Raw genomic sequence first — 21,074 nt, 5'->3', positions numbered from 1 at the left:
ACACCACTCTTCCTGATTGAGAAACTCACCATCTCCGGAGGCCAGTGCACCACCGGAAGCAACAACATTTCTGTGCTTGAAATGATGTGCAAGCAGGAATAAACAGGAAACATACCTTTTCCTGCTATGCACCTGTCTCTAGAAGAAGGTACCAAGGCAAATAAGATGACCCCTACATCTAACACTTCAGGAAGGACAGGAAGACCATACACTTCAAAGGACATCTCGCCAACTGACAATCGCTCCACTAAACCCTCATTCTCTCTCTTTGGAGCTTCCCCCTACCTTGATCCCCTATGCTTACTAGATCCTCTGCTGCATTAATTCTAACTTGTAACCCATTGGGTGCACACCTGTTGCTTCCCTGCTACGCTTTAATCATCCAATATATATATATATATATATATATATATATATATATATATATATATATATATATATATATATATATATATATATATATATATATATATAAACATATATATATATATATGTTTATATATATATATATAATTCAGAAAAAAACTCAAGGCACACTTCTTCAAAGAGTCTTTCCTCAACACCTAGGTCATCACGTCCCCCCACGCACCAGCTGAATCGATAGACCCTCTCCTCCCCACCACCCTGTACCGCTCCTATGTGCCCCTCTGTATTGTGCCCCCCCACTGTATATCTGTTCTGTTGTTACCTCTGAAAAGCACTCTGTTATGCATCTGTACTGTTGAATACCTCTGTAAAGTGCTCTGTTGTGTATCTGTATTATTGTATACCACTGTAAAGTGCTCCATTGCTTCTCAAAACTAGGTCTGCGCACAATAAATACCAATTACCATTCCAGTGGATTATCACATATTTGCTATTTGCAATGTACCATCCAAACCAGTCTAATTGTTTTATCATTCTTTTTCAGATTAAGTGAAGGAACCTGGTCTTGTTGAAAATTGATGATTTGCAGGTGCTGAGAGGAGTCACATCTTCTTTAGTGGTTGTTATTCAGGACGTAGAACAGATTTTATAGTCAGTGAAACTTTGAGAATCTGTATGTGAGTGGAAACATTGAGTGGTTGTTGACTAGTTTTTAGTGACTTTCATTAAGTGGGGGCTTGAGTGAATTCAAGAGTGCAGAGGAGAATACATGACAATAGTGGAACATAGCTTAGTTTCGTATTGCATGATGGAAGCAACACCATGAGGCGGAATTGGCTGGTGATGTCAGGGGTGGGTAAAACAAGATGGTGGCAAGAGAATGACGGGTTTGAAAGAAGCAGCTTTGCTGGAGTGTAGAGGAAGGAGTTTAAGGGAGGCTCTTGGGCTGAAAATATAGAATTGCACATAGTACAGAAATACCAGTGAACAAATGACAGCACACACCATTTCATAGTATGTGTGCCAAGTGTGGCACTTCATTCATGCCCTCAACACATTGGGCCTCATTATAACCTTTGCGGAATGGGTTAACGGAAGCCGCTAAAGGTGGCGGACTCGTTAAACCCATTCCACAAGATTACGAGGTTCCCTCGCAGGACCCGATGTGGACGTCTGGTTTTACCAGACGCCCATAGCGGGTCCCGCGACGGAACCAGGGAGCTAACAACGGGCCGGTCGTAATCGGCCCATTGCTAGCTCCTGCACCCATTCCCATTGAGCCCTATGGGAGCTCAAATAGGAATGGGGAAGGACCAGGGCTGGGTTCCCTGTAGGAGTAATTACCGGGCCCTCCAAACTCGGAATGGCCCGGTAATTCCCCATTCAGGGAACCCGGACCCGGTTTTGGCGGCAACCATGCCTTATTAAGGGCATGGCTACCACAAAAGTCATAATGAGGCCCATTATGTTTATGTAGTAAAACAAATCCATGTGCCATAGAAGGAGGGTTCAACTTATGTACACGCAACACCTATCTGTTTTGTGCATACATAAGCTGTTGTGATATGTTGATAAGTAAATGAAAGTGAAAGTAAGTAGGGAATATTGCCGAAACCTTTTCAGCAATAGAAAAAGGTGATGACAGATACCATTTACATCCAAGAGTCTCCCACGCAAACAGATCAAAAACGTTCACAAGATCTGAACCTGTGATTTAATTACTGACCTGCTTTGGGGTCTTGGCAACTTTTCCCTCCCCAAAGTAGGATCCCCATCACAAAATTGCAAGATCTCATTTCCAGGTTTGACATTGACTCCATCAAATGGAACATGTATAACACTACGCATAACAAGGACTGTAACACTATTATTCATAAACTCAAGAGCCGATTACAATATTTGCTCAGTCCCTTTGATAGCCTTTACAGATGATGTCACAAGGTAATGGCAAAGGTGATTCGAAAGGGTAACTCTACCCTCTTTTCATTTTTATTTACATTTCAGTAAGCCTCCCAAGGACTTGTGATATAATATGTCTGTCGTTTTTTCCCAAATTGTTTACGGACTCTTTAAATTATCAATCTGTTTAATTCACCTTAAACAAAGCATATGTAACGTGTACTCATAACTTCTCTTAGATCTAGCATTAGCTATAACGTATTGTCCCATTTCATAAAATTTAAATAAAATGATTTGAATAATATCCTAAAATAGTAGGAACAGGGACAGAGAATAGAGCACAAGGGGTGGTATATCTTTTTCTCTCCTATAGCAATCTCCAATATAAGTTAACTGATCACACACATTAATTGATACCTTTGAAAGACACTTTTGTCCATTCTTGGGCTTTTGAAGGAGTGCAGTTTTTACTTGACTGGTGCTTTGAAACAATTTTACAAAATAGTAATACTAAAATAGTAAATACATAGAAAAACGCCACAGTGCATATGGGTGAAGAAAAAGCATTGGTTTATACATGTCCTCAATGTGCTGCACTTTATAGAAATGCACAAATTCTTAAAGTGATCGGCTATATTTCTTGTACATGTATGTAGTTTCCATGTGTTTGGTGCAACAAGGTTGTGTTTTTAAACATGTGTTCTCTTAACATCATCCTTTCTGTAATTTTTGGGAGATTTTGCATGACATCAAAAACAGGTTTTGCATAATGTATAACGTGGCTGGGAAAAGCTTGGGTTGGTGACAATTAAATATTAGGATGAACAGTCATACATGTTTTGCTTAATAAAATAGGTTTATTTTACATTATATATTTTTGACACCACATAAGAACACAATGCTGTTTGCTTGGTCCATAATGCCAGTAATTATACTGTAAGTAAATATGTGCAAGCTGGTTATGCCAATGCATGACCAGTATCCCCACATAAGAATAAATTCATGTTTGCTTCACCCATGATGCCAATAATTATACTTTGGTGCCAGCAGTCTTAGAGAACAGGGCCCCGCTCAGTAGTTGATCTTTTATCTTCAGGGACCAGCTGCCCAATCAATCTGCGCTAATTTCATTGAGTCTGAATAGACATGGGGAAGGCATGGGCATACTTTGAAATCACAGTACAGGAAATTGATTATTTTCATTGTCCACTGCTTCTGTTTGCTTGGCCCATAATTTCACTAATGATTCTCTAAGTAAATGTGTATATCCTGGCTGTGCCCATATATGCCAGCATCCCCATTTAACAACAAACACATGTTTGGATGCCCCAATATATGTCAGATATTCAATGCAAGATGAACACACTTATGTTTGTAATGCACATAATACCATCATTGATACTCTACGAAAACATGTCAATGATGACTGCACCAGTATCCCCACCTAAGAACAAACAGTTTCCTTTGTCTATTGTGCCAGTAATGATACTGCAAGAAATACTGTCCATGTTGGATGCACCGACATATCCACATAAGAATTTAAGATTGCTTGCCCCAAGAGATGCTACTAATTATGTAGGAAAGCAAGTTCTTACTGGTAGAAACAGCATATGCCGGTATCACCATGTCCATTCAATTTTCTCTTCTGGTACAAGACCTTTTTGAACCCCACCCATCCCAAAATCTCCAATCTCCCTCCCTGTTTCCTCGGTCTGCACACATACACATTCACACATGAGTGGGGATATTAACACACCCCACGAATGCACATGTACACTGAACACATGTACATGCACAACCATTCAATGATGCACATTCAGACACTTGCACTCACAGACATGCAACTCCTCACATGCACGCATACATGCATTCATAAACACTCACACACATGCACACTAAGTTGATTTTCTCTTGATCTACCGCTTGACACCCCAGCTCCCCCTCAGCTCAGCTGCCCCCGCAGCCCCCTTTCACATGCTGATCTGATCTGGATGGTTCACCTCGTCCTCTGAAGACAGTAACCAGGAAGCAGGTGAAGTAACATTCAGAAACATCTTCCGAGTGCTGGTGTCTGCCATTTATAGCACCTGGCCCTCCCAGCACACAGGGATGTGCAAGAGTGTCCCCTAGACACTTTTGGACCACAATCTGCCTTCTGAGGGGCCATGGAAGGCTGGGGAAGCAAAATGCTCCTGGTCTTGCATTGCTCATTACGTATATGCCACTGGAGTTCTCTAAACCAAGGGAAGTCCGATTTCCTTGACTACACTGGGGGACCAGGAGCACATCAGCTGAGAGATGGCTCATGGGTTTCACTAGGCTGCCATTGAGTGGTGGGTTGGCGCCCGCTCTCTCATTAAGGACGGCATCCCACTGTCAGCCAATGGATGGTCATAAAGAGTGAAACGGAGGGGACAGAGGAGGGCAGATTTGGGGACCACAGAATGGCGTTTTAAAATGGTTTGTGTTCTGCCAAAAGAAAAAAAAAACTAAAATCACGTTAAGGCTGAATTTTGGATACCAGTGGCAGAAAGTTGGCAGACTAGGGTGTCACAGTTGAAAGAACCCAAAGTGGTTGACAAGTCACACATGATCAAAGCCATGACACTCCTGACATGATGTAATTTAAGGCAGCCACCAAAATGAATTCAATAATAGCATGTCTTTAGCATGCACTCAAGGTGCATGGCTTCGGGTCACATATTTTCTCTCTTCGTGTGCACAGTGGGCCCAGTTCACAAATAATTTTTCCTGCGTCAGTGCGCTAACTGCAAAAGTAGGACAAATGCTGTTTGAGTGAGGGCGGATTCTTAATTAGAAAAGGGTGCATGTCCCGATGCCGAAGCATGTGCAGTTGGGGGTAGTATGGACATATGTATTGGGCTCATGGGCGTCATTTTAGGGGGGGGCGAGGGTGTTTGCCCCCCCCCCAACTTTCATGGCACACCATTTTGTCCCCATTCATTTGGCTGGGGCACCTTTCCTTCAGATGTCATGTCCCCCCCAACAATTTCAGCAAAGTTACTCCACTGATTGGGCTTTACATAGCACAAGCGTAGCTCTGAAGTGAGCGAGGCCTGTACAACAAGGATATACGGCAATAGGGTGTGATAATATGAATGCAGGATATTAAGGGATCGGTTAGAAGGACCCAAACAGTTGTTAAGTCCCTGGATCCTTATCAGCGATTGGCTCCCTTCTTCTGATGTGAGAAAGAAAGCAAACAAGTCCCCTTTTAATACCGCACGATTAACCCAAGAGGGGACCACATCACTAAGCAGCTGTTTCTTGCCTTTTACTATTGGTAGTAGGCGTGCAAACACGTATAGAGTTCACTCATGTACTCTGCCTTGTCACCTGCTGGTCTCAGGAACATGCATAAGGAAGGTGGTCCGCCTGGAATAGAAATGCTTATGCAATGAACAGCATCTGGGATTCTATCCTTGATTAAAAAGTTCAACTCTAAAATAGGGGCGGAAATGTATGACATTAATGCACATTAGGGGCTTTTCAGGAGCTGCAATGCACAAGGGTGGTGGGCCGGCATTGCACCTCTCTCCACACGTGCATAGGAGTCAGTTCATATATAGTTGCCGGACATGCATCCAAGAACTACAGGAGAATCAGACTCGGATTCACCGGTGTTTTTTCAGCCCACCACTATATATGCACCTGGGTACAGACTCTGCTCATCACAGAATGCAAACTCTGCTTGCCACATCATGCACGACTGCAGGCTTGGTGAAATACCACAAAGTTCAAAGTGGTATTTAATTTTTCCTAACTAGGTTACCTATGTCATTCATTTTGGTAATTCGTTTAGCCTTTACGGGTGTGGCCTATTTAAGAATATGTTTGATATATTTAATAAATAGCTTATTTTTGTATTTGCTTACCTTTTTATGTATCATCAAATGAAATTACTCTTGCTTCTATGTTGCTATTTCATTTCAAATCTCATCACACTTCTCAAATAGTTGGATAAGGTGCAGAACCTGAAATGACGGCATGACTAATTATTAATAGAAATAAAAACCAATTCGAAAAATATGCATGGATTAGGATGATGTACATTGTGTTAATAGCGCTTAGTCCTACGGGCTTGACGGCCTTAGCATTAGCACTCTAAGCTAATGCTACTGGCACTGACTTTGTCACCCATAAAAGGATGAGAGGCCAAGTGCATCTACTAGGATGCCAGCCCGTGATTTGTAGTCTCAACATAGTTCTCAACACCACACGGGCCTGGAACCTTCTGCACTATCTCAGCAGTTAAATAATAGCAGGGGAAAGAAAAGAATTTGAAAACCGCCATGACGCGGCTATTCTTCGTACATTCATAGAAATATAGACATTCACAAAAGACAGTCATCACTGGGACAATATTGCGGACCGTCTTGCCAAAAGTTCCCACCCAACAGTTTCCTGCATCTGCCACAGTCCTGTTGGAGCAGCTGGATAGCCTAGTGTCTTCAACATTAGATGCAGAAATCTGTGGGCAACCTATAGGCATAGGTTTGATTGATAGCCGGGATGACTTACCTGCTAAGCTGAGTATCATTAAGACGCTCGTTGTGAACGGTGCAGGAAAGAAGTGGACAGATTGTGCGATGCATGAGTCTGGCTACTCCCCCCCATTGTGACCCATCTCAATCCAGGCCACACAGAGAGAGACGGTCAGTGAATCGTTGCACGCATGCAGAGAAGAGTGTGGAAACACAGGACCCGCCTGATTTTCCTGACCCTTCAACAGTCGTATGTAGTGACCCTGGGGCAGCTCCACCGTGGGCACCTGCAAGTAGCAGCTACCAGTAAGGTTAAACACTGTTACTAAAATGGCGGCCATTAGTTCCCCCCCTGTTTTATACAGAAGACTCATGCTGTTACCAAGAGTGTAATAACCAGGCACAATTTACGCAAATCTTCCCATTCTGCTAGAACTGAAGGACAGCAGGGAGAATGCCTGCTCATGTGTGGTGTCCCTGCACTTGCATTAGTAGAGGGCAGCGCGAACTAGAATGGAGGCTCATCGCGCTTCCACGAGTGTGTAGTGCAGATGTGCGCGCAGACCAAGGAAAGATACAGTTTCCTGTGGTTTGCACTCATCTGCACACGTCGGTAGATGCCCGACATTGATAATGCATTCAGCCACTATTGCAGCAGTTAGAGCCAGGCGGAATTCAGCTTAAAAAGCTACATGAAAATGGTCAAATGAATGCTTTACCCACCAATGCTTCGGGCTTGAGGTTTGCGATTGGACTATCCTTCTGTGAACACCGTCGTTACCTTACACTGATGCAAACGCCATCTCCAGCAGTCTTGTGAAATACGCCTTTATTCAAGATGTACATCTTGGTTGGGTCCTGCTTATAAATACATCATTCATTAGCCACAGATATGTTATGTCTGTATAAATGTGTATCCACACCTTCCCTGTGGAGTTCAGGGTCCCCCAGGGATTGGGCTCATCTCCCATATCAGCCAATCTGTGATTGGACCCAGTTGGAGACCATATGGCCCATTTGGGTGTTCCATTGTACTAGTATTCTGATGATACCAAGGTGTAGTTGCATAGACCTTCCCCAACTGACATCCACATGGTTAGGAGAGGAGTCATGGAGGGCCTCTCATTTCTTAAAACCAAGGACTGTGTTATTTCATTATGCTAAGCCCCATGTCTGATCACCTGAGTGACTTAAGGTTTATGTTCCTGCTGCACTCTCCTTACTGGCCTCCTTCACAAAGTCTTTAGGCGTTGCTCTTACCTCAGTTGGTCCTCTGTACCCAGGTTCTAAAATCTTCACTTTTTGATCACTCTTTTTACATTTGGCTATTTAGTGTTTTATTTTTGTGTCAGATTTTTGCATTTTTGGTCAGGTACTTATTATCTCCTGTTTGGACACACGTAGTTCTATGGTCTTTGCCAAACCCAAACCCATGCTCAGCGCCGGCAAAGTATTAGTCTTGCATAAGTGTCGCACTACTGCTTTTAGAGAGCTGCCCTGGTTTCCTGCAGGTGTTGGGATAAGCTTAAAGACTACATGACTCCTCTGTCAGACTTGGCATGCCATGTTTCCCTCTGGTTTGCTATCAATTACCGTGTTCTCAGGTTGCCTTTGTTTACCCATGGTGTTGAAAAGAGATGCGTCTGGATGCACCTAGGTTGAGGCATTCTTCTTCTCTACAGAGCTGGCGTCTCATCCGGAAATGCATCACCTGTGTGCCTCTGCTTAGTAGCCAATGTGCTGACTCTTTGACGTCCGCTTCAGAGCCGGTCTTGGCCCCACATGTGTTCCAACGGCTTCGCCCACGACTGACCTATCTGCATTCATTCCATTGATCCAATTGGTTATGACTGCCAAGGTTCCCCCTGAATGCTTTCTCTGAAACGGAAATGTTTTCCTATTGCCAAATTCAGAGTATTTTTGTACACATTTACATTACACAGGCCTCTAATGCAACTCTTAGCCATGCATGTTTTTGAAAGAATTACAAAATAAATAAATATACAACATTAATCTCTCCCCTCCTGCTTCTGATTCTCACCATTCATAGCCCTGCATTTGCATCTGTCCCCACGTGACGGCTGCAGCACTTTGCATCCCTCATTGGATAATCGCAAACTCTTCCTTTATTCTCCTGTAATTGAGTGAAATGTGTTAAATTGGTTCTGCTTACATGACATAGCAAAACCTTCATAGATCACTTTGGTCAACACGAGGCTGCTCACCAGCCGTGGGGTAACTATCTACAACTCAACACAGTGCTTCCGTGTTCATTGCGTTGTGTACACGCAGCACTGCATTACTGTCTGCTGCTCAACACTCTTGTCTGTTAATGTCCTCCCAATCCTGCAGTACAGTGCTCGACTGCTTCCGATCTAGGTGTGTGCCCCATAAATATAATAATAAATAAATAATACCTTCTTTATGGGTTAAAATAGTAGCCAATTATTCCTAGCCATGTACGTTGGCAGTGGTCCCTCCATGGTACCCTCTGCCTAGATGTTCTAGCGTACCCAAAAAAAATATTAAGACCTCAATTGATTGTTTTGCTTGTTCGATTAGTAAATATATTTATTTGTTTTCTAAATAATCCTGATATCGCTGCAGTGATGTGATATCAACATCACTTAGTAGGGAAAGAGAACGCTGGGCCATCTTCTGATTTCCCCCAGCTACTGAGTAAAGGCAATGCAGCACACACACAGCACAGCTAATAAGTCCCAACTTTCGATCAAATGATATCAGCGCTCCTCTCACTGTGCAGGGAACAACAATATCTCTGAGCGGGCAGCAAGGTCGCCGGATACAGTCATGTCTAGACGGGCTCCCTTTAGGGGGCATTTGATTGTGGAAGCACATTATTTAGGTCGCAAAGTTTTCCTCTGACTAATGCAGAATGGAAGCGTCTTGCTTATGGACATGGTAATTTATCCACCAGCACCACCCGTGTGAGCAGGCTCAAGGTTGAACAGTCGCCAGAGGGTCATTTTTTGTATCACCTTAGAGAAGAGACAGACACTCTATGCGTCTTCTAAGGGTTGCCTGACTAGATGCAGGTCATTTAAGGAAACTTCTGGAAGATACCAAAATGTAAAGTTTCTGCCATGTGTAAGAGGTTTCATGCAAGCTAACCGCAATCATACAATTAATTAATGATCATCCCGATAAAACTGATGAGATGCTGGGAGCTACACTTTGTAAGTATAATGTACTGCCAGACATATAGATCTATGGTCAGATTGTGATCTTTATATATGGCTAACATGGCCATTCCAATAGAGGCCATACGTTTATTTGTCATCACTTGATTTTTATCATAATTCAGAATTAAATAAGCTGCCTTGGCATTTTCACTTTTTCCACTAAGTGTATCAGAGTTTACATAAGGGGGTCATTGTCTAAGTCCCCGGGGCATAACAATGGTGCTGAATACCGACACAACACCTTTATGCCTGTATTAACAACTATTTCTACACTCATTTTCAAGGTTCATGGTTTAAAGCTGACGTAAAAGCAACAGATGCCTATTGAATCATCCAGGTTTTTACACCTGCTAAAGACTATGGGGGTCGTTCTGACCCTGGCGGTAGGGGATAACCAGCCGGCCTTAGCGGGACACGTTAAGGGACCATGGAGCTAATAACGGGCCCGCAATTTGCGGGCCCGTTATTAGCTCCTTCCCTATTTCCATTGAGCCCTATGGGGGCTCAAAGGGGAATGGGGAATGGTTGTTCGAAACGGGGACTCACCGTGTCTGCCTAGGTCAGAATATCCCGGTAAGTCCCCATTCCGACACCACGGACCCGGACCCGAGTTTGGAGGCAGCCATAGTGCTAATAACTATTATATGCTGTCTCCCTCCCGTGCAAATGGCAGGCAGAATTTATATACGTGTTCGTAATTAGTGCAATAAGGAGTAGGAAATGTGAACTGCATGGAGAGGACCTTTTATGCACACAAATGCAAAAGTTACGGTTCCCTAACGTGCAATTTACACATTTTTACCAAAATTACCTCCAACATATCCTCCACCTTCCGGGATATAAACGTCCAATGAATACTTTCATATTTAGAATTGTGTCTTCCTTGTGACTTTGTCATTTGCCAAAATTCATTTTGTGCCTGATTACGGTTTTGGCGGTTTTACAAGGAATTACCATGTCTGCATGTAGTCAGCGTGCCATAACTTAAGAGTCCGCATAATTCTCTTTCACAACAATCACATCACTGGAAGCGACAATAACATTGATTGCAAATTCTTTTGAAATCCAAAATAAAAATAATATAAAAGCAACAATACAATTATACAGCCACACATGTGCACCTGGCGATATTACATGCCACGTCCAGCTTCAAATGACTCACTAATGCCATGTAATGACAGACAGTACTTCTTCTGCCTGATCTAGCCACCATCTAGTCACTATATGTAAGGTACAGCCACACAAGTGGAGATGCTCCCACCATCTGTGAAGTGCAGCTTCCGAGGCCCCAGTCACGGCATTTAATGCATGTAAACCTGGTAAATGCCTCATATGCCTGGTAGAGCCACCAGACTCATATTTGTTGTGTCATCATACAGCATACACATGCACATTCTAATGCCTCAGTAATGTCATCTAGTGCCAGCCAATGTCTCATATCACTTGAAGATTCATCACATTTAACAGTGATCAGCACACATGCAGCTGCTGCCACCATTTGCCAAGTGCAACCTCGAGGGCACCCTTGAATGCCATTTAATATCAGTTATTGCCTCACATGCCTGGAATATTCACTGTATTTAAGGTATTTCCCTACATGTGCAGCTGCCACTATTATATGCTAAGTGTAGCCCTAAATGCCTCAGAAATGGCCCTGTGACATGGTAATGCCTCATAATCATTATATGGGGGTGTCTGAAGCAGCTGTAACCTTCCGTTGCAGTGCAGGATGACGTTTCTGAGATTGTTGCTGGGTCCTTTCCTCAGATCCTGTCTCCACACTGTTCTGAAGGCTTAACCAGTTGCAACGGCAGGAGCTGTGGCGTCACAGCGTATCAGAGTATCGTCGCTGCTTTCTTCAGTGTTTGGACGCTTCGTATCCGGTGAGACACTCCATTCTCTCCGCCTGGAAGGGGGAAGGAACTGCCCTTGTTTAAGGTACACTAGTGGGCAACAGAGTGCAAAGTTCTTTAAGCCATTATATTAAAAGCGTATGCTTTAAAGTTTCAGCTTTCCTCAGCCTTTTGCTTAGGTACAGCAGGCCAAGAAGCAGATGCTTCCCAAAGGCAGTAAATCCATAACAAGTAGTCACGCTTTGAAACATCCTCCCACTCAATTAACAAGTAACACATCTACATCGACATCTGCAGAGTATGGCACGATGGCCATATCTCTTATTCCAAATAGGGATTGCCTATCTCAGGCTATGGTGCTTAGGTCTTGTAGGAGACAGCAACTCTGGGTTGGCAGAATAGATAAGCCCCCAGATACCACTGAGGTCCCAGGTTTGGTTATAGACATACATGGAGAAAATAAGGAATTGGTTGCCAAGTTAACAACTAGGAAACTGTAGGGGCTGCTATTCACATAAACCAATTAGAGAATACTAACTATTTACAGATGTCTCTCCACATTGTAACATTCCCCTGGAGTAAATGGGAGTAAGGTCATTCGCAATACGCCGTCACACCCTATTTCACAGCCTTTGTTGGGGCTGAAGGGGAGTCCACAAAAGCATATTACTTCTGCACATTGGATGTAAATTAAGGCCAGTATATCCAAGGAGCTTAACATGTGTAATAATTTCTCTGATTTCTGCACATGGGTCGATCTTATGGATATGTGTGTGGAAAAATATAATTTGGTTAAAATAGATAAATTTTACCAAACGGATCACCAAACTCTACCAGTAGTCCAACAGCTCCCAGATAAAATGGACATTTTTTGTCAGATAAATCTACAACCCGAGAGAATGGATCAGTCCTCACAAACCACAGAAAATATTTTATTGCCTGAGTCCTGAAGTAACACCTTACGCAAAGGTTGTGTCTTCCTCTTCAGCATTGGTAACGAGTGATCAAGTACAGGCTCTGAAAGCTATGGGCCTCATTATGAGGGTGGCGGTCCAGAAATAAGGGTACCGGTAGCAACATATCCTTTTTCCACTGAGCAATAGAGCCACAGTGTATTCTAAACACCCATAAAGTAGTGTGTGCCCAAATTCCTTGTGAAAAATGAATGTATCTCAAATTAGAGCAACTGCTAAAACTGCATGCATAATTATAGAATATGGAGGACAATTCCAAGTACAAGCAAAACTACTCAAAGAAGTGTACTTTGAAAAAACAAATGTAGCACCACCTAAAACAGGGCACTAATTACATTAAGGCCACATATAAATGCCACACAAGGTCAAAGGGCAAAATAACTAGCAGCATAGACATAGCAGCAGCAAATTGCATGGTTTTAAGGCACTTTCAAATGAAAGCGGGGAGGATATGCCACAGTACCAAAAGAGACAGAACCAGTGTAGAAGAATTTGCATTAAGGTATATGGCACAATATGATCCAATATTCGAACCCTTTCTTTAGTGCATAGCATCAAATGACACAACGAGATCTGACTGCCCATTTTAGTGGGACTAATGCTTGCATACCACCATTATAGGGGAACATTGAAATGAAGATAAAGACTGGCGGAACCATGGTGTGAAATGTTGAAAAGGTGTTCCTCTGTGTTTCTATAAGGAATACTTTTTCCTCTAACCATGAACAGAAAGTGTGGTGTTTTGCTGCACTAAAACATGAAGGTTCTTTACCAAACTCTGCAAACAAGGAATAGGGAGCCTTTTAAATGCAGAGCAAAAATTCAGCTAAATCAATAATAACATAATTCCCTGCAAATAATGAGGAGATAACCACAAGAAAGCCAAATACCTGTCAATTGTTTCTACATCGTCTTTAGAAATGCAGCCAAGTACTTAAAGCAAGCCTACTTTAAAAGACTGAAATGTCTAGTTCTCACACTACACTGGCCAATGTATTCACCTGCAATTTTATAAGCCGGCGTGCCATGTCTTTTCAACCAAAGTGTCGCTTCCTTTTAAAGATGAAGGAAAGGATTTCTATTTCAGAATTGACAATGTTTTTTCTAATTATTGTATGTATTTTATTCAAAGCATGTGAAATAATGTCTTATATAAAAAAAGCTCCTTTCCCTGAAAACAGTACAAGTGCCCAGTGCACTTTTATTTTAGCAAATTATGAGAAATAATTGTTGTGATGCAACTATACATGGTGAGAAGCATATTTTAAATGTATCCAATGCCCATAATTACATGACAGATTGTTAGCATGTATAGCAGGAATACATTACTGTTTACTATGCATGACCAGATAGTTCTAATGTTGGTTTGTCAATGTTTGTTTTTCTGGCTCTTCATTGAATCTAAAAGAAGTTAAACTTCTATTCAACCTGCACAACAACACATTGCTGATGGGGGAAGGTCTGAGAACCCGGGGCATTAAAGGTTCTCCATCGAGAGGGCCAAGTCCTCTTATCCAGCCACCAAAGGAACACATTAGACTCACTACAATGTATGCTCATGGATTAGGGAAATAGCTTGTGTATACATATTTTCATTCCAGTAGAGCTGAATCCACGTTCTTACAGCTGATAAAGATCTATGATGAACAGGCTTACTGTCCAACATTGTGGCTTAAAAGGAAAGACTCATATTGCACATAAAAAGTTGAACTCTTATCTCTGTCTCTCTATACAATTCAACATGTGGAGTTAATGGAAGGATTCACAAAGGGACCTGTCTGCCACTCATATTAATCACTAGCTTCACGCATGGCCTCTGAGAGCTGCTCCCATGATCCAATATGCTGACACAAGACTTTACATGCCTAGTTCAACAGGAATAAAGTGAACCATTTAAATGACCTTTATTATGGCTATATCTTTACAAAGCAGGGAACTAAAATCAAAAGGAAAAATGTTCTGAAACCGTTAGAGTATCTCCTATAAAATGAGACCAAGCACAACATAGTAATATTGATTAATCATTGATGTATTATATTAATAGTATTAATGTTATCAGAAATTCATCGAAGAAACGTATGTCAGTTGTCGCTGAATTCGTCTTGATCATCCAAATATAAACTGTAATATTATATTGATGGGAAAACATCCTATTGGAAGATATGGAATAAAATATAATTATTTGTATGAGTCTAAACTGTCCAAGGCCATCCCTGTCACATGTACAGAAATATGATGAACCCTTGAAATTAAGGGGTGTATTCTCTGGGAGTTTCAACCTGTTAAGCAAGCCCATGGGACGATTTCACCAATCAGAAATTGTGATGTCAATATGACAGTGTGTGAAAATTAGAGAGTATTTAAGTAGAAACCCACATAAATTGAGGGAGAGTGCTCTGTGATTCTGAAGGGCACAGAAATGGAAACCTCGGTCCAACTGGATGAAGGCTAAGCTGGGATAATATCGGAAGAGAAACAAGACCATTTTCCTTATCCAAGAGGAAGCCTGAAGCAGATTTTACCTGAAGCATACCTGAATTCCATCTGTGGATAAAGCAGAGCACAAATGGGCCTGATTAACTGGGAAGATTACCTGGAAGCTGTGAGGGTCCACAGTGGTTCTCTGTCTTGAAATAATTATATTAAAGTCCAGTAGAATTGAATGTATGTCCCTTATAATAATCTCTCTTCTCTTTACTGGATTGGGTGGAACTGGGGAAGAATGTGATTTGGGTGAAGTGATTCATGTAGAATATTGTAACATTTTATTGTGAAATGCACCTTGTTTTCACACTATACCAACCCAAGTGAGATCTAATTTAGTATAGAAAGAAGTAGCAGTTTCTGGTACACGGCGCACAGTGTCTGACAAGCCATAACCAATTGAATGAAAGTAGAATGTTGTAGTGTGCAATTTATCCAACTTTCCGGGCAGTAATCCAATGCATTTAATCCAGCATAACAAGCACTTTGTGATGTAAGTGTGTTCCTGTTAAGAGTGGAGAAGCGAGAGGGGAGAGCGAATACAATTGCATAAGTCAGTAGTAACACATAGGTACTAATTCCGAGTTTGGTGGTAAGGGGTTAACGGCGCCGGTAAAGGTGCCGGTGTTGTTAACCCCTTACCGCCGCATTACAAAGTCTTTTAGCAGGTCCCGCTAAGGGTGGCTGGTTTTACCAGGCACCCTTAGTGGGAGCCGCTAAAGGACCAGCATGCTAACAACGGGCCCGTTGCTAGCATGACCCCATTGCCATTGAGCCCTATGGGGGCTCGAATGGGAATGGGGATGGGTTCCCTGAATGGGGAAATAATGGGTCCGAGTTGGAAGGGCCCGGTAATTCCCCATTCTGGGAACCCGGACCCGGTATGCGGTAAGGGGGTAGCCATGGCACTAATAGCGCCATGGCTACCTCCAACCTCGTAATGACCCCCATAATGTTGCAAGCCAGGATACATGATGAAGATAGGTACAGCATGATTCAGGGTCACCACGCATACAGGATGCAAAGGAAGTCCAGCATGAGAGTTGAGAAAGGGTGATGCACCGTGAAACAATTAAGTCCATAAAAGTCAAATCCAGCATTGGTCACAAGACGGTGATGGTGAAACCGAAATGTATCAGGACAGACTCCTGCAGAAGTAGGCTGAATGGGTGGTGGGGAGCAGGGTATAAGAATCAAGCAAAACAGGCAACACCTGTGTGCAAGAAGGGAAGGGGCACAAGGGAACATCACAGGGGACCAGAGAGGGTGGGGATGGCCTGTGGGGACAGAGGGAGTAAACACATATTGGTCCATGCTTACCTGCTGTCTGAGCAAAGGGTCGGGCACTGGGTCCTCCTGGTCCAAACAGGTCCAAACAGGAATTGCCCCTTTCTTTGTCAGCCATTCGCTTCAGACGCATGGACGAGGGACGCCCTTGATCTAAGAGTTAAGAGCATGAAGGAAGAGTAAGCGCTAAGATGGTAGGTGGTGCTTAGGCCAGGTGACCTAGATCCACTCACACCTGCTCCCCATTTGCAAAGGAAAAGAGGCTGTAGGGCTCCTTAAGTAGAGAAAAATAGTGGCAACCAGGAAGGCAGCAAGTGGGTAGGGCTTGCTAAGTGGGGAAAAAGTGGCATCCTGGAAGGCGCCAGGTGGGCGAGGCTTAAGCCAGGTGATCTAAATCCACTTGCACCTGCTCCCCATCTGCAAAGGAAAAGAGGGTGGAGGGCTCCTTAAGTAGGGAAAAAGAGTGGCAACCAGGAAGGCACCAGGTGGGCGCGGCTTAGGCCAGGTGACCTAGATGTTGGGGCAACTATCAATGTTGTCAGTGATCCTTGTAGGTGCCCTTCCATTGGACAAGATGCTTAAGGATGAAGGATATATTTTGGCAAGGAGCAGTTGCTAATTGACAATAAGCAGACTCTGAGCGAGGCTTGGCATTTCCTGAAAGCATAGTGAGCCAGTACCCGTTCTGGTCATTGTGCCCAGGAGCTATGTAGTCCATTTTAATACTAGGAAGAATCCAGCAAAACTTCGTTGTGGCAGCTATCATTGATTAGGTGACCATGGAAAGGTTTAAGTGGTGGCAGAGCAAAGGACAGACCTAATGTGATGGGGTATATATAACTCACACTACCCACTACAGACTCATGCCTTAAACAGAAAAGTTCAGACATCAGCATTCTAGGCACCAAACAGAATTTAATTGGTGTAGCCCACATGTATTCCATAATAATAGACAGCTACAGCACCTCTTGAACTCTAGACTGGACTTGGCCTACTACAGCTGTAAAACCTATATTTAAATATCCTTTGTGTCATTCAAGACCTCTCCACATCAGATCCAGGATTTTAAGTCATCTTCTTCGTATTCCAACATTACTGTTTTGCACACCCTATTGAGTGAATTTATGTGGCTCAGTCTTGCCTATCAAGACAACAAGACCAGCCAACAATCACTCATCAAAAGGCAAACAAGGAAAATGAAATGCATCCAAACTACCACTTACCAAGCATCCTTCATTGGAACAAAACTAAAAACAGCCAGAATCCCATGGTTGAAAGAATTCTATAAATCCCGGACTCACCCCACCAACCTACTCACCTTCTCAGCTTCCCACAATTGCCACATGTCTCTTAATACATTAATGTCCAAGTACATGACAGCTTCATTACCACCTAACCAATCCCAACAGATCAATAGAGCGGTCTCTCTGTAACACTCCACAACACTTCTATCCTCACCAGCACATATACCCCTTTTGTTCCAGACCAGCAAATCTACTACTTGAACTTAACTAGCTGTCTATGAAAGAGGCCACTGACCCCTGGTTTTTCCCCTCTAGCTATACAGATAGCCTTGGTGTCACCACCAGGGAATACCATGAAATATACTGGGCCACAGGAGGCTGGCACATCTGTACTGTGCCAACCAACACCTCAGGAATTGCACCTGCATATCTCTCTTCTTACTATGTTTTCCTCTTAGCAATTGGATCCCTAACGGAGCCAAGCGGCATCATGATGGGAATCTGAAAAACAAGATAATAATGATGCTTATGCCAGCCTTTGCGCTGGATTTCCAGTCAACTAACACAGAATATGTTCATGATGCCACCACAGGAAAATGTGCTACTGCAAATTGCTGCAGAATAATGCAGCAGTGAACACTCCTTCCAATGACAGGTTCACACTATCGTGCACACATGTTGCCCTCCACCCCCAAGCCCCAGACAGACAAAACACCTGCACTAAAATAAGCATCCTGTAACTCAACTAATGTGCATGCAATATGCAATGTAGAAACACTGCCACTGAATGTGTTTGCCAGCTGTTCAGAAGTGACCCAAAACAAAAATATCTTCATTCAGGCTGCTGTGACTGCACAGAAGGAGGCAGGAAGGTTCCCCGTACACCCTCTTACATTTCAGAACCATGCACCAAATGGCTGCCAAAATGGCAGTGATTAGCTATAAAAGACACCTTTTATGCAGCTCACCATTGAAGTCCTATCATGCTTAGAATTAAAAAGGAGTGTGGGAGCCACTCTTCTGAGAACAAACATGGGTCAAATACCATGTTCTATGGAATTTCTTCCACCCTGGAGAGTCAACAACCACGTTTTAGCTCGCTGAACCCTTGCTTAAGTTCTAAAATGTAGGGTTTGCAGACTACGTAACCCAGGGTAATCCAGCCATGGACTCCTTGCTCACTGTGTCTGACGAGGCCAAACTAGGCTGAAACACGTGTCTGTGGTTGCTCATGGCACTCTTGCTCAGAAGAGGATTGCTTAGAATTTTGGTTCTGGACTGCCTTTTGGGTGGGATCAGACTGATATGCAAATGGTTAGTTCGCCTTTCTGAAGGGTGCAGTGAGCTCAAACGTGGTTGGGGACCCCCCTGAGAGTGTAAAATATCATAGAACAGGGTAAATAACCCATGTTTATTCTCAGTAGAGGGGCTCCCTTACCCTTGTTTAACATGCTTAGTATTAAGGCAATCTTGTACTGAAACATTTACCCTTTGTATCCATTAATCTTGAACTGGCCCAGCACTGTAGTTATGCTAAGATTCCTGTTATGGGTGTGAAGGTGTAGATGTAGGTCTCATGCAAGTCAACCAGACTCGCATGATAAAATCAAACACACACACACACACACACACACACACACACACATCTGTCATCAGTGCACCACCTTGTGTAGGATTGCTGATGATGAGATGCTCTACATGTACTACTTCCCACCATACAGCCTACTAGAAATGTCCGATTAGCGGTACAGTGAGGTTCATCCACCTCCACAGTGCCCGGAACCTATCGCTGTACAGAGTTTGGGTACACACTGCCTTGCACGTCTTAGCTACTGATTCCATTTGGAGGACAAGAGGCATCATGATAAGCTTCTCATAAGCGCGCTAATAATGGTGCACACATCAGCTAATGTGCTGCCTTGTAGGTCATCTGCAGCAAAACGTAGTCATGCTGCACACCCCAGGGATGTGCGCTCCCGGATATAGCTGCAGAATTATACCATATTTATAAATCCCCATACCTGTAGGTTCACACTAGTGCGCACATGTGGCCACCCAATTACTCCACCAGATAAAACACCAGTACCATAACAGATATCGCCTTGAAACACTTGTGTATAGGTGCGTTATAAATGCCATATCATATCCTATCGCCGGAACTCCATTAAGGTGCATGCAGTATGCATTGCAAAACCATTGCCACTGAATGCGTTTGCCAGGTGTCCAGCAATTACCCACAGCAGCAATATGTTCATGCAGTCAGCTCTGACTACACGGACGGAGGCAGGGGAGCACTTTGATATGTGGCTACTAGGTTAGTGCAACCACAACTTCAGAACATACGTGAATGCACACATAGCACATTTTCATTACATACCATGCATTCAATTTCGGTATATCAGTACATGCAAACCATCATCACCAGTGACACATGTAGACCTACATGTACAAACAATGCAGAGCATGCCATAACACAGCATGACAAGGATGCCTGCATAGGTGTATATTGTGCATTAGGTGTTGCTGGATATCATCGCTTATGTCTGTTCCTGTTGATACCCATCTGAAGACACCCCACACCTACTCATTTGTGGTACAATACAGAACACATGTGAACATATGATTTCATTGTGCAGATGTTTGGCATACTCAAATCCATGCCTGGACCACAATGGGGGCAACATCCAGGACATATTCAATAACCTAGAAGAAATCAAAACAACCTTTGAGGAAACTGAGAGAAATGCCTTCCAGGAATGTCTGGCCCCGCCTGAATCGCTGGTCAGCAGCAATGGATGGAATGGCACGTGGCTGCACAGTTCTAAATAGTCTTACTGAAGACAAAATAACTGTGTTTTCTTCTTTTGTTTAATGGGGGTACCCCACCATAATCCCATCTTTCACCCACCCAAACCTACCCCCCACTGTCCTCACCCTTCTATATCTCCAACCCCTTCATATATATATATATATATATATATATATATATATATATATATATATATATATATATATATATATTCAGTGGATTTGGGAAGTGATGATCATTTTAACTCAGAGTCCCCCGTTCATGACCTTTTGGATCTCATTATGTGTTATTTACCTTGGAAGGATGAAAGGCTAGGTTTGCCTTAACGGGATTCAAACGTGCAACCTGCAGATCACACACACATCATAGCTGCAAACGCTCAACCCACTGAGCTCTCTTGTTGGCCTCTAATTTTATATGTCATTGTGAATGCTATCTGCTATGTTTGTG

The 21,074-nt window shown here is 43.0% G+C and overlaps 1 protein-coding gene across 17 annotated transcripts in view; it reads right to left on the bottom strand.

Annotated features, from left to right (window-relative positions):
- Window positions 1-21,074, bottom strand: part of MYT1L (myelin transcription factor 1 like) — a 1,655,431-nt gene that overhangs the window by 1,520,799 nt on the left and 113,558 nt on the right. Inside the window, exon 1 of one of the 17 annotated variants that reach the window (XM_069606039.1) lies at window positions 16,605-16,625. The exons of the other annotated variants lie outside the window; for them this stretch is intronic. The gene's annotated coding sequence lies outside the window, so the exon portion shown is untranslated. Of the gene's footprint in view, window positions 1-16,604; window positions 16,626-21,074 lie in introns of those variants that run through there. 17 annotated transcript variants of the gene reach the window in all.

The sequence above is a fragment of the Ambystoma mexicanum genome, chromosome 4p (assembly GCF_040938575.1).
Source record: "Ambystoma mexicanum isolate Mex_15411 chromosome 4p, UKY_AmexF1_1, whole genome shotgun sequence".
In the NCBI taxonomy this organism is placed as follows: domain Eukaryota; kingdom Metazoa; phylum Chordata; class Amphibia; order Caudata; family Ambystomatidae; genus Ambystoma; species Ambystoma mexicanum.
Note: the sequence above shows the minus strand (reverse complement) of the source record. Positions and strands in the feature narration are given on the sequence as shown.